The following is a 13,456-nucleotide window of genomic DNA, read 5'->3' as shown; positions in this document are numbered from 1 at the left end:
AAAAAAAAAAAAAAAAAAAAAAAAAAAAGAAACAACAGAAGCAGGTGAGGCTGTGGAGAAATAGGAACGCTTTTACACTGTTGGTGGGAATGTAAATTAGTTCAACCACTGTGGAAGACAGTGTGGTGATTCTTCAAATATCTAGAACCAGAAATACTTATTGACTCAGCAATCCCATTACTGGGTATATACCCAAAGGAATATAAATCATTCTACTATAAAGACACATGCACATGTCTGTTTATTGCAACACTATTCACAATAGCAAAGACATGGAACCAACCCAAATGTCCATCAATGATAGACTGGATAAGAAAATGTGGCACATATACACCATGGAGTACTATGCAGCCATGAAAAGAAATGAGATCGTGTCCTTTATGCAGGGACATGGATGAAACTGGAAGCCATCATCCTCAGCAAACTAACACAGGAACAGAAAAACAAATACTGCGTGTTCTCACTCATAAGTGGGAGTTGAACAATGAGAACACATGGACACAGGGAGGCGAGCATTACACATGGGGGCTTGTCAGGGGGTGGAGACAAGGGGAGGGATAGCATCTGGACAAATAGCTAATGCATGCAGGCCTAAAACCTAAATGACGACTTGACAGGTGCCTCAAACCGCCATGACACACATATATCTATGTAACAAACCTACATGTTCTGCACTTGTATCCCGGAATTTAAAGTAAAAATTTTTAAAAAATGGTTGCTTTAAAGTGAAAGGCTTAAAAAGAATAATAAACTGAATGGATACAGAAATTTGGGAATAGAGAATAGGAAAATTGTAAAAGGTTATAAAAGTTTGTGGAAAAGGTTATACAAAGTTCATGGTCAAAGCTAATGAGAATAGATGGATCTGTTTATAAGGTATTATTAAAATTAGGTTTAATATTAACAATACACGATACAAAGTAGAATTTCATTTTCTTGCTCGAACAAGATAGTATTAATAAGAGATATAAGACTGGTGTTCATCTTTTGAATAAACTGTTAAAATTTAAAAGGAGAGAGAGACAGATTCTTGTTTTGAATCTCCTCTCTTTCAAAGAGTAAAGGTTTATGCTTTTGAAATATTTCAATTATCACTTTGGCTAAATAAATGATTATTATGACTTGTGATCTTATTTTTGATATCAAAGGTTTTAAGACTTTGATATTTGGCATACTTCCCAAAATCAAATTTCAAATTCTAAAATTAAGTATTTTCTATAAGGAATGCCTGATAGTCCAAGAGAGACATATTAGGCTTATTTGGCATGTTAAAATCACACAGGAAGCATTGTCAAATAAGAAATGGCATTTAACTTTCATTGACTAGAAGATGTGAGAAAAGGCAAAAACAAAAAAAAAACCCAAAACGTTCAGTCACATCTGTATAAATGTATTATTAACATGTGTTCCAAAATCGTATATTCTTAAATTCTGACGTGTCTTTGTTTATCAGTCATAATTATGATTATGGCAAATTTTGTAGGCCACAGAAGTAACCAAATTTTCTTGTTAACTGTGTGTTTAACCATGGCTACTCTAAGCCTTTTGTCATCCCCAGACAATTACTGTCTTTCTTTACTTCTCAAAAAGTGATTTACAATTCGCTACAGTCTAAAATTTTATTTTTCTTCAAGGAAATTCATGGAAAGGACACTGCCAAGTACTCTTGAATGCAGGTCTCCGATAACTTTGGAAATCACACCACTGGACTAACTAAAAACTTTCAGAACTCTTAAAAAAACAAAACAAAACAAAACAAAAACTGATGGATTCATGAAGAGTACAAACCCAACATCAAGCAGAACAAGAATAAATAACATGGGTCTAATCTGATAGAGGACTGCAGTGATCTTTTATGACTTTTTGTTTGAAACAATTCTGATTCTTTTTTGTTTTGTTTTCCAGAGTCAAGAAAACCTTCATTTTTACTTTGAGCCATTTATGGTTACAGTGACTGGGAAAAGTGTACTTTTGTGAGAAAACTGAAATTCCAGGTATGTGGACAGGGATGAAGTGGGGGAGGTTCCCGCCTGCCGACCCGAGCGGGGAGGACTGACGGACTCATCGCTGCGGAACTGGCACTCAAATCCTTTGTTTGGGATGAGACAAGTTGTGAAACAAAACCCCATACCTAAGTGACCCCATTTACAGACTCCGCGGCGAGCACTGGGGACCTCACACGGTGCGCACCTCTTTGAAGCCTCTGGAAGCTGGGGCGCAAGGCCGGAAGGGGTTCGCAGACGCACTTCCGCCGGCGGCCAGGCAGGGCGCAGAAGAGCTAGTTAGAGCTGGGCTGCAGCGGCCACTCGGCCCAGGTAGTAGGACTGGCGGGAAGAGAGCAGGACGCCGCCGCCCGAGTCTCCCAGCTCAGCCAGGTGCAGGCGGGAGGAGCCCCGTGTTTGCTCATCCCCGCGCTGGAAGCGCCGTCCGGAGACACTGCACGGGGCGGACTGGTGGGCGTCCCGGCCCTGGCACCGCCGGGTTGCCCTAGCCAACCGGAGCCCAGCTCCCCACGCGGCCCAGACGTTTCCCCAGACGTTGCGAAGTCCGACTCTGGTTCACAGATGCCGACCTGGTCGGTCTATGAGGACCACCCTTTTCTCCAACGTGACCGCCGACTACTGGAATTTTTTTGGGATCTGTCAGGCCCTGATGGCTTAAGGAACATAGCCAGATCTTGTCGAGTCCGAGGCTCGTTATGGTTGTCCACTGATGATCTGCCATTTCGTTTATGTTACAGAGTAAACAGGGAAGGTGTTTGCGGTCTGGTTGGTTAACACTGTATTTTGCCTTATTCTTTCAAAGATCTAAACTAGTGGAAGGCAACCTGTAGAACCCGCCTCCATGTCCTTTATCTTGAATGATTCCTGAAATAGCCTTTCTCCAAACCTGCTCCAGAAGCCCCTGAATTAATCATTAGAGCTCAGGAAGTGAAGATATCTTTCAGAGATGCCGATTGCGTAACAGAAGTTAAGCACAGAGAAGGCAGTAGAGGGCGTTATTGCGTGGTCCTAAGTTGTGTGCCAAAAAACAGAGAAGTGTCCCTGAGCACCAGGTGTGGACTCCCCTGCCAGCCCCTGGATGACCAGGTCATAGCAATAACGGCAGTCCTTTACTGAGGTCTTACTAAGTGCTAGGCACCGAGTCTAACGCTTTCCAGGCACTGCATCTAATGCTTTTTGTAATTTTTCTAAAAGACAACCCTATATTATCAGGTCTGTGGTTTAATCACATTGTACCAATACTATTTTTTGGCCTTGCAATTGTGCTATCGTTATGTAAGATGTTAATATAATAGGAAGCTGGGTGAAGGATATAGGGACTATTCTATACCTTTTTGGAAATTTTCTGTAAGTTTAAAATTAGTTCAAAATAAAAAGTTACAAACAAAATTAGAAGTGTGTTTTTAACAGCAGAAGGGGAATAGAAATTTAGAGAGATTAGGCCACTACACATAAGAGAATGTGACAAGATTCGAGCCCAGGACTTTTGGAATCCTCAGCCCATGCCCTTAACCACTGCCCACCATGTTAATCCTGGGTAACAGACAGGCCCTGCCTAAATCAGTTATTACTTGGAAAATTGGAAAGGCCTATACCCACACAGCCTCTTACCTACGTTGGCATAATTTTACTATTCAACTGTCTTTACTAATGTGATACTACTATTGCACTGTCTTTATCAACATGACTTTAGTATTCCAGGACATTATTGCTGTAGGAGATAAAATTGCAAATATTTTGTTTCAAGAACTTCTCCCTCAAAAAATCTATTTAAATGAACATCACATTCTTCAACTTTAAATAATTAGACTTTTTGAAACCCTCACCTCAAAACCTTCATCTTAATGAATGTGTCCATCGATCTTAAATTATTGTATCACCATCCTTGCCCAGTCCTAATTCTGCTTTGAAAGATCATCATTAAACCTTTCAAATCTTGTAAATATCCTGACTTTGCCTTCCTCCCTCAGAGATGCTACTAAGACTCTGTCAAGGTAGTGCTTTTTATCACCCACAAGAATAAACTTCATTTTGCCTTACCAACATTGTTTCGTTGTTACTTTTGGGAAACAAGCATCCAAAAATTTTCTCAGGACTGTGAAAACTGCTGTTTCTTGATGAACATTCCTTCTATTTGAGAAAAGGTTTGAACTGCTTTACACTTTTATTTTTTCAACTATAGTTTCTGTTACCTTAGGAGTGTGCCTTAACATAACACTTACAGCAGCAATCCTCTTAGCCCACTGGAGCTAGAATGCCCACTGTGTCCCTTTCATGGGTTCCTGAAGAGACAAAGCAGCTCTTTGAAGTAAACAACAAAGAAAGCCTTGCTATGGAGCAGGGATCCAGCCCAAAAAGGAGTAGCCCAAACAAACAGGAGTTATTCTGCCAGCACTTCTGACAGTTCTGATACAAGGAGACTCCTGGACCCTGTGAGGCCTTGAGCCAGCTCTGGATGCTCTGCTGTGAGTGGTTAAGGCCTGAGATGCACACTAAAGAGCAGATGTTAGACTTGGTGCTTGAGCAGTTCCTGGCCATTCTGCCCAAGGAGCTCCTGCCCTGGATGCATGAGCATCATCCAAAGAATGGAGAGGAGGCAGTGGCTTTGCTGGAGGTAAGAAAGGGTCCTATACACTTAGGTAGAACAGCCTGGAGAGGGTATCCAAGCTAGTCCTTTGTGGGATCTCTGGGGATCATGTACACTGTCGCCCCTTCAGATGCCCAAGTGAGCCTGCTAGTCCTCAGGTTTCAGCCCAGGTCCATGTGCAGGAAGTGCTTTCTTTTTTTTCTTTTTCTTTTCTTTTCTTTTTTTTTTTTTTTTTTTTTTTGAGACAGAGTCTCACTTTGTCGCCCAGACTGGAATGCGGTGGCACGATCTTGGCTCACTACAACCTCCACCTCTCAGATTCAAGCAATTCTCCTGCCTCAGCCTCCTGAGTAGCTGGGACTACAGGCGCATGCCACCATGCCCAGCTAATTTTTTTGTACTTTCAGTAGAGACGGGGTTTCGCCATGTTGGTCGGTCTGGTCTTGAACCCCTGACCTCAAATGATCCACCTGCCTTGGCCTCCCAAAGTGCTGGGATTACAGGCGTGAGCCACTGCACCCGGTCAGGAAGTGCTTTCTGAGACTTCAGTGCCTCTCAATCCTTCCTTGGAGACTCAGCTTAAAAGTGACTCTCAGGACTCTCAACAGCAAAAGGATTGTGGTTAGTGTTGACACTTGGGTCATATGGCTCCCCTGGAGACCTTAGAATCATCCATCATTTGGCAAATATATATTTACTTTTTATGTGCTAGGCACTGTGCAAGGCTCTAGGAATAGTGAACAAAGCAGACATGATCTTTGCTTTCATGGAGACAGTCTTGTGACAGAGGTACTAAACACACAAATAAATACACTGTGACAGATTGTATATGGGGAGAGAGGGTAGTCAGGGAACGCCTCTTTGAGGAAGTAATATGGGAGCTGAATCTTAAAGGTGGTGTAGAAATTAGCTAAGTGAATAATAGAAAGGAAAGCATTCCAGACCAAAAGAGCATGTGCAAAAACTGGAGTGGGAAAGAAATTGGTGGGTTTGAGGAATTGAAAGAAAACCAGTGTGACTGGAGCATGGAGGCAGAGCCCCAGAGAAGAGGTGGTCAGGGACCAGGACATGAGAGCTTCATGGCTCCTGTTAAGAAGAAAGAAAATGTCAGCTACTCAGGAGGCTGAGGAAGGAAGATCGCTTGAGTCCAAGTGTCTGAGACCAACCTGGGCAACACAGCGAGACTCCAGTCCCCCCACCAAAACTTCACTAAATATGTAGCTTTCACAGTGTGTAAAACCTAGCTCTGGTTTCTATGAGGGTCCCTGCCCTAAAGGAGTTGGTTACCAATAAAAAGATTGCCTCATTTGAGGCAATGAATGATTGCCAAATAAGAGATAACAGTTCTGAGAAGGGAGAAATCTGTCTTTTCAGGCCCTGGTGGTAATGTTAGTGGAATGATTGGAATTTGAACTGGATCATAAAGAACTGGTAACATTTCACTGGGCAGACAGTATCAGGAACGATGTTCCTCATACTTACCCCTCTTCTAGCTCTCTGTCCCTCTATTATCTTCTTCTGTCACATTAAGACTTATAGTCATTCATCCCTTTTTTCTTCTCAATGTTTCTTTCCTTCCCTGTCCCATCAGACCCATGGTACATTTCAGATTTTTGCATCAGACCCATGGTACATTTTAGTTTTTTGCAAATATGGCCAACATTTTTCTACCCCACTGCCACATACTCACATGTACACACACACTTCCACCTTGTTGAGCTAGTCTTGTAAAATACCACCTCTGACCAAACCTTCTCCATTGTTCTGCCAACCCAATTCATAGCTATTCTTTAAGATTCAACTCAGCTGTCACCTTCTTTAGGAAGCCTTTCTTGATACCCGCCCACATGTTTGAGTTATATGATGCATCTTGTGCATACTTCTGTCATAGTATTAGCATACTGTATTACTGCTTCACTTGTCTGAAGTTCCTGTATATCCCCTGCAACTGATATGTAGAAAATGCTCAGTAAAGGTGAATGATGAAATCTAAGCAGAGGAATACTGTGGAAAAGTACAAACAATGATAAAAGGATATGAGTGTATCAGTTTGGCTGAGACGGAGTAGCCAATAGAGGAATAATGCTAACAAGGTAGTCTGGAACAAAATTGTAGACAGCCTATTTTTCTTTTCTTCTTGAGATGGGGGTTGATTTGAGCAGTTGGTTTGGCTCTGTGTCCGCACCCAAATCTCATCTCAAATTGTAATCCCATGTGTCCAGGGAGAAACCTGGTGGTAGATGACTGGATCACGGGGCAGTTTCCCCATGCTGTTCTCGTGATAGTGAGGGAGTTCTCATGAGATCTGATGGTTTTAAAAGTGGCAGTTTTCCCTGTGCACTTTCTCTCTCCTGCCACCTTGTGAAGAAGGTACTTGCTTCTCCTGAACTTTCCGCCATGATTGTAAGTTTCCTGAGGCCTTCCCAGGCAGGCAGAACTGAGTCAATTAAGCCTCTTTTGTTTATAAATTACCCAGTCTCAATCTTTATAGCAGTGTGAAAACTGACTATACAAGCAGGAACTAACATGTGCCCTATAAACTAGAGATGGGGAGGAGAAAAAGGACCACTTTGAAGACTGTTGCTATAGTTCCAACTCAACATTATGAGGGCCAACAGTAGCACAGTTTCAGGTGGTGGATGGAGAGGGAGCAAGAGATGTAGCTAGATCACTTGTCCTAAAGCTCCTGAGGGTACTGGAAAGAGGACAGAATGGCTCTTTCTGACACCTCTCCTGGCTTCAGTAAGGATCCAGGTATCAGGGTTGGAATCTTCCTGTGTCTGATGGGTGGAAATGATGCTCACTTTCCCCATGGAAATGAAGAACATCATTTTTGGAAATAGTGTCATCTAAAAAATATGAGCTATGCTTTCTTCATTATGGTCCTCCTCATTATACCTAAGGAGGACTTTTAATGACTGTAGAATACATCTTACCTATAGGGGTATGTTTGTTCATTCTGGTATATTGTGAAATGCATGTTTTCCAAATTTTCTAGTAAGAGCATTATTAGAAAATAAGGTGTTCTACATGCTAGGGTTTCCCTAAATAACTGAAGCTTGCCATTTGTTGGTCAAACTTTATTATTTAATGGTCATCTTACTGAGATGTATAACATATTCTTGGAGTAGGGTGAACACAAATGATCCTTTTCATGAAGATTTAAATTAATTATAATTAATTAATAATAAAACTATTGTTCATAATTTAGAAATTTTTATAAATTATGGACATGAGTGCTCACTCTGGCCTGCAAAACACTGCTGCCCTTAGAGGCTGTAAGTAGGTAGGTCTATCAGATTTATCCTAAAATGGTATTAGACTGCCATATTAATAGATAGCAGATGTAGAATTTAAATAGCCTGTCTCCAGAGCCCATGTTCTTAACTCTATAGTAGAGATGGAATGTAAAAATGTGAGAGAGGTGAAGAGTTAGGAAAATGAAATTGGAAAGGTAGGCAGGGCAGTCTCACATCAGAGTGATGTGATTGTGCATCTGGATGACTTTAAAAATTTATCAGTGGCTGGGCCTCACCCTCAGAAACTGGATTTTCTTTGGACTACAGTGGGGCCCAGGCATGGGCTTACTTTTTCTTCTTAACTCTCCAGGTGTAGCTAGGGTCGAGAATCCCAGTTCGAGGATCATGAAGGGCTTGTATGCTCAACAGATGAGTTCTTTAATAGTAAATTAAATTTTTTGATAATTTTTATCAAATTCTGAGGTCACCATTCTTGTATACTAACACCTTTCCTCTGGGTTCACTCTTGTTGAAGTCTATCCTTTAAAAATTATTTTAGTGAGGTTCTTTGGGTGGTAGACTGAGCTTTTGCATGTCTGAAAGTTCTCTTATTTTGCCTTTCCTTTGAAATCATGTAGCTGGGATAAAATTCTAAACTGACATTTTTTTCCCTTAGCATTTTGAAGATACTATTAATACTTTACTCTCTTCTAGCTTCTATTGTTTGCTAGCAAAAAGCTACTAGTAGTCTGCCTTTTTAAAAAACAAAAAAGATTCCATTTTTTCTCTTTAGTAGCTTTTTAAATTTACTCTTAACTTTTATGCTCTGAGTTTCACTAAGTATGTCCAATACAGTTTTATCTTTGTTCAGCTTGCTTGGCCTATAAATGCACTTTTGCTCTAATACCCATGTTTTTCTTCAATCTGGGGAATTCTCAGCTATGAGTTCCTTAAATAAGCATCTTTTTTATTCCTTATATTATCGTCTGCTGGAGCTTCCAACATGTACTCATTAAAACCACTTACGAATCATCGATTCCACTTAACTGCTTTTTCATGTTTTATGTCTTTGTCTCTCTGTGGTACATCCTAGTGGATTCCTCTTCTACTATCTTCCAATTTATTCTCCCTTTGACTGTCTTCAGCTTATCCATTCCACTGAAGATTTTATTTCAAAAACTATTACTTCTAAAATTTCTATTCAGTTTTCATAGCAATTATCCTTGTTCTGCTTATTTCATTTCATAAATTTATGTTTATTTGCCATGGATGGTATGTTATTTATCTTTTTTCCCCATATCTTTAATCTATTAATTTCATCAGGCTGTTTGATGAAAGCAATTTCATCTGGATTGAATTCATCTTCCAGTTGGTGATTTTGTCACCATCTTTCTTAGCATTCAATTCATTCGTTTTGAAATTTCTATTTCTAGGCTCATTTGGAGTTCTGGTCATACTTTCTCTTCTTCTTTGTTTACCAATTCTGTTGTACCTTTACCTGCACCTCCTCTCCCAGAACGAGGTTTTATACAGTGATATTTTAGGACTTCTGTTCCATGTGATATCACAAATATCATCAATGTAGTCACAGGCTTCCAGATGGCTTCACATGGTTCTTGGTCACAGGGTACTGTCTTGCTCTGTGCATGTTAAGGTACTTGTGTATGTGGGTGCCTATCTGTTCCACCTAGCCTTTGGCACCATGCAGTGTGATGGTGCCAGTCCTTCCTCTCATGGAGCACTTGTAGTTCTCCAGGTTCCCCTGGTGACAAGACTTCAGTCATTTTGTAAGACCAGGAGCCCAGCAGGCCCAGAGCTTCAGCTATAGCCACCATTCTGTGTTTTTGCTTCCTTTCTGGTACACAGAAATGTTTATCTTGTTGGGTTTTTTCCTTTTCCTTTTTTTTTTTTTTTTTTTTTTTTTACCAAAAAAATTTTATCGTTTTTTTTTTTTTTTTTTTTTTTTTTTAGCACAGATGTGTTTACAGATTTTTAATTTTTATCTATTACTTTTTGTATTTGGAGGTGAAGTATGAACTCTGTGGGGAAAAGAGAGATCAGCCTGTTACTGTGTCAATATAGAAAGAAGTAGACATGAGACTCCATTTTGTTCTGTATTTGAGATGCTGTTAATCTGTGACCCTACCCCCAACCTTGTCCTTGCAAGAGACACGTGCTGTGGTGACTCAAGGTTTAAAGGATTTTGGCCTGTGCAGGGTGTGCTTTGTTAAACAAGTGCCTGAAGGCAGCTTGCTGGTTAAAAGTCATCACCATTCTTTTAATCTCAAGTACCCAGGGACACGTACACTGCCAAAGGTGGCAGGGACCTCTGCCTAAGAAAGCTAGGTATTGTCCAAGGTTTCTCTCCATGTGATAGTCTGAAATATGGCCTCGTGGGAAGGGAAAGACCTGATCGTCCCACAGCCTGACACCCGTGAAGGGTCTGTGCTGAGGAGGACTAGTACAAGAGGAAAGAAGGCCTCTTGGCGGTTGTTGGCGGTTGAGATAGAGAAAAGCATCTGTCTCCTGCCCGTCCCTGGGCAATGGAACATCTTGGTGTAAAACCTGATTGTATGTTCTGTTTACTGAGAAAGGAGAAAACCATCTTAGGGCGAAAGGTGGGACTTGCTAGTGNATGGCCTCGTGGGAAGGGAAAGACCTGATCGTCCCACAGCCTGACACCCGTGAAGGGTCTGTGCTGAGGAGGACTAGTACAAGAGGAAAGAAGGCCTCTTGGCGGTTGTTGGCGGTTGAGATAGAGAAAAGCATCTGTCTCCTGCCCGTCCCTGGGCAATGGAACATCTTGGTGTAAAACCTGATTGTATGTTCTGTTTACTGAGAAAGGAGAAAACCATCTTAGGGCGAAAGGTGGGACTTGCTAGTGCAATGCCGCTCTTTATGCACTAAAAAGGTTTATGAAGATGTTTGCATATGCATATCAAGGCACAGCATTTTTCCTTAAACTTACATCACAGAGATCTTTATTCATATGTCTTACTGCTGACCTTCTCCCTACGATGATTCTATTATCCTGCCACTTCCCTTTTTCTAAGATAGTAAAGATAATTATCAATAAATACTAAGGGAACTCAGAGACTGGTGCCGGTGTGGGTCCTCTGTATGCTGAGCGCTGGTCCCCTGGGCCCACTTTTCTTTCTCTATACTTTGTCTCTGTGTCTCATTTCTTTTCTCAAGTCTCTCATTCCACCTAACAAGAAACACCCACAGGTGTGGAGGGGCAGGCCACCCCTTCAAACTCATTGTGCCATCTTGACTGGAAATACACCATTTTCCTCAACCTCTTTTATTCAGTTACTAATTGAGTTTCTATGTTGTGCTTCTTTTTTATAATAATCCATATATTTTCTTCTGATGCTAATATGGATTTTAGTTACTATATCTGTAGTAGTCTTTTGGATGCCATCTATGATAGTCACTTTTTTATCAGCTAATGGTTCTAAAAGACTATGTTCCTTTATAAATGTGTATCAGTGCAATTTGCTTTCAGATTCTGCACACAGATATGTTTCAGGTAGCTCTATGGTTTGAACCTGTCCCCCAGAGTTCACATGCTGGAAACTCATTCCCCAGTGCAACAGTGTTGAGAGGTGAGATATTTAGGAGGTGACTAGGTTATGAGGGCTCTGCCCTCATGAAAAGATTAATGTCTTTATTGTGGGAGTGGGTTAGTTATCATGGGAGTAGGTTCCTAATAAAAGGATGAGTTTGGTGTGTTTTTTCCTCCAACACCTCTTTCCCCTTTTCTTTCTCTTCCCCTCCATCTTCTGACATAGGATGACACTGCAGGAAGGCCCTCACCAGATGTCAGCATCTTGATCTTGGACCTTTGAGCCTCCAGAAGTCAGGAAATAAATTTCTGTTCTTTATAAATTACCTCATCTATGTATTCTGTTATAGCAGCACGAAATGGACCAAGACAGGTAGCTGTAACAGAAAGTTTTAAAGTACCCAAAGACTTTAAGATAACCTTAAATAGCCACTAACAGTGAGGGGTTTTTAAGCAGTGTGGCAAGCTGGTATGGTGAGATTATTGCAGGCTCTGGTGTAAAACAAGGCCCCCAGAGAAGGTTGATCTCACTCTTGGCAATGTGCTTTCTCAGCTCTGCCTCATCCCTTGTTCCTGCCCTTCACAGAAGTTCCAAGACCCAGATGAGAGTCATTTTCTCAGACAGATTGCTTAGTGAATTTTATTCCTCATCCACGTTCTCAAAGATTTGAATTCACTGTCTCACCATGGCTCCTTCTCTTCTTCATCCGAGTCTGTTTAGTCAACACATTTTAGCACAATGAATCCCACTGCCTCTGCCTAGAGTTAGCTGTGACTTGTCCGTGTCCTAGTGCTTCAACTGTCTTCATGATTTGTTTTGATTTTTTTCCATTTAATGTTCCTTATCCACTCAAAACACTGCTTTTCTCTGTGTTCTTCCTATGTAGTTACAAATTCTCCCCTTTACACTGGGTCCTAAAAATGGGATTAAGTTCAGGCAAATATGCCTTGGGTATGAAAATCTCATGCTTTCAAAAACTATAGATTACTGAGGATATGGCCACATCTGCCCTGGAGAAATGAGGGTATTGAGACCCTGCTCAGAGGAACCTCTCCAGGAAAGATAGGCAGAGGAATTATAGGAACATGGATCCCCTGGGCAAAGACAGATGCAAGTTGAGGGTCTGTTAAAGAACCTTCTCTCTCTTAGTGACTGTTAGCCGGGGAAGTCTGAAATGACCCACAGAATGCAGCTTCAAGCTTGACAGATCCCCAGTGTTCTCTACAAAAAAAGTAGTGAGGTCTTTAGGGACCAAAGCAATTTCTGTTCTATCCCCGTGATAACATCTTGTTTTGTCTAAGGTGCCTAATCTGTTTGTTCTGCACATGGGAAATGGGATACTTCCCTGTGCTCCGATTCCTTGATTTTTTTCGGTATTCCCAGAGGCCTTCAGGGCAACCTGCACAGAACTATTTCATGGCACTCGTGGGGTATCTGCCACTGTTGACTTCCTGTCTCTCTTTTCATTTTTCTCTACTCAACTTTCAGCCTTTCCTGGTGAACATATTTTTATCTTAGATCTCTTCTGTTGTTTACTGTGCTTGCTCATTGGATCATGATTATCATCCCTCCCTATTTTTCTCCATTCTTTTCTTCAATCATGCCTTCGAAGTTCTGTCCATCCTCTCTTCCATTGCCATCCCCCAATTTCCTCCTCAAATGTTTTAAAACCATTTTGTTGGTATATTTAAGCCATCTACTTCTAGTATATGATTTTAGTTCCTGTATACCCCAGTGACATTTGAATGCTCTACTTTTGATTTCAGATTATGTTATCAGAATCAATAATATAGAACGGATTCAAGGGCAGGAACTTACTGTAGATATAGAATCCCAAGAAAATTTGCCTGGCAAAATCAATGGAAAGGCTTCTGAATGAGGAGAAACCCAAGAACATGAAAGATGGACAGAAATATATCAGACAGCCAAGCACAGTGGCTTGTATTCCCACCACTCCAGGCAGAGATGGGCGGATCACCTGAGGTCAGGAGTTTGAGACCAGCCTGGCCAACATAGTGAAACCCCGTCTCTACTAAAAATACAAAAATTAGCCAGGTG

The 13,456-nt window shown here is 41.2% G+C and overlaps 1 protein-coding gene across 1 annotated transcript in view; it reads right to left on the bottom strand.

Annotated features, from left to right (window-relative positions):
• The window catches only part of LOC108540144 (uncharacterized), a 59,539-nt gene that overhangs the window by 21,666 nt on the left and 24,417 nt on the right, over positions 1 to 13,456 (bottom strand). The window lies entirely within an intron of this gene.

This window comes from Rhinopithecus bieti, unplaced genomic scaffold, assembly GCF_001698545.2.
Source record: "Rhinopithecus bieti isolate Rb0 unplaced genomic scaffold, ASM169854v2 scaffold_18466, whole genome shotgun sequence".
Classification (NCBI taxonomy): domain Eukaryota; kingdom Metazoa; phylum Chordata; class Mammalia; order Primates; family Cercopithecidae; genus Rhinopithecus; species Rhinopithecus bieti.
Note: the sequence above shows the minus strand (reverse complement) of the source record. Positions and strands in the feature narration are given on the sequence as shown.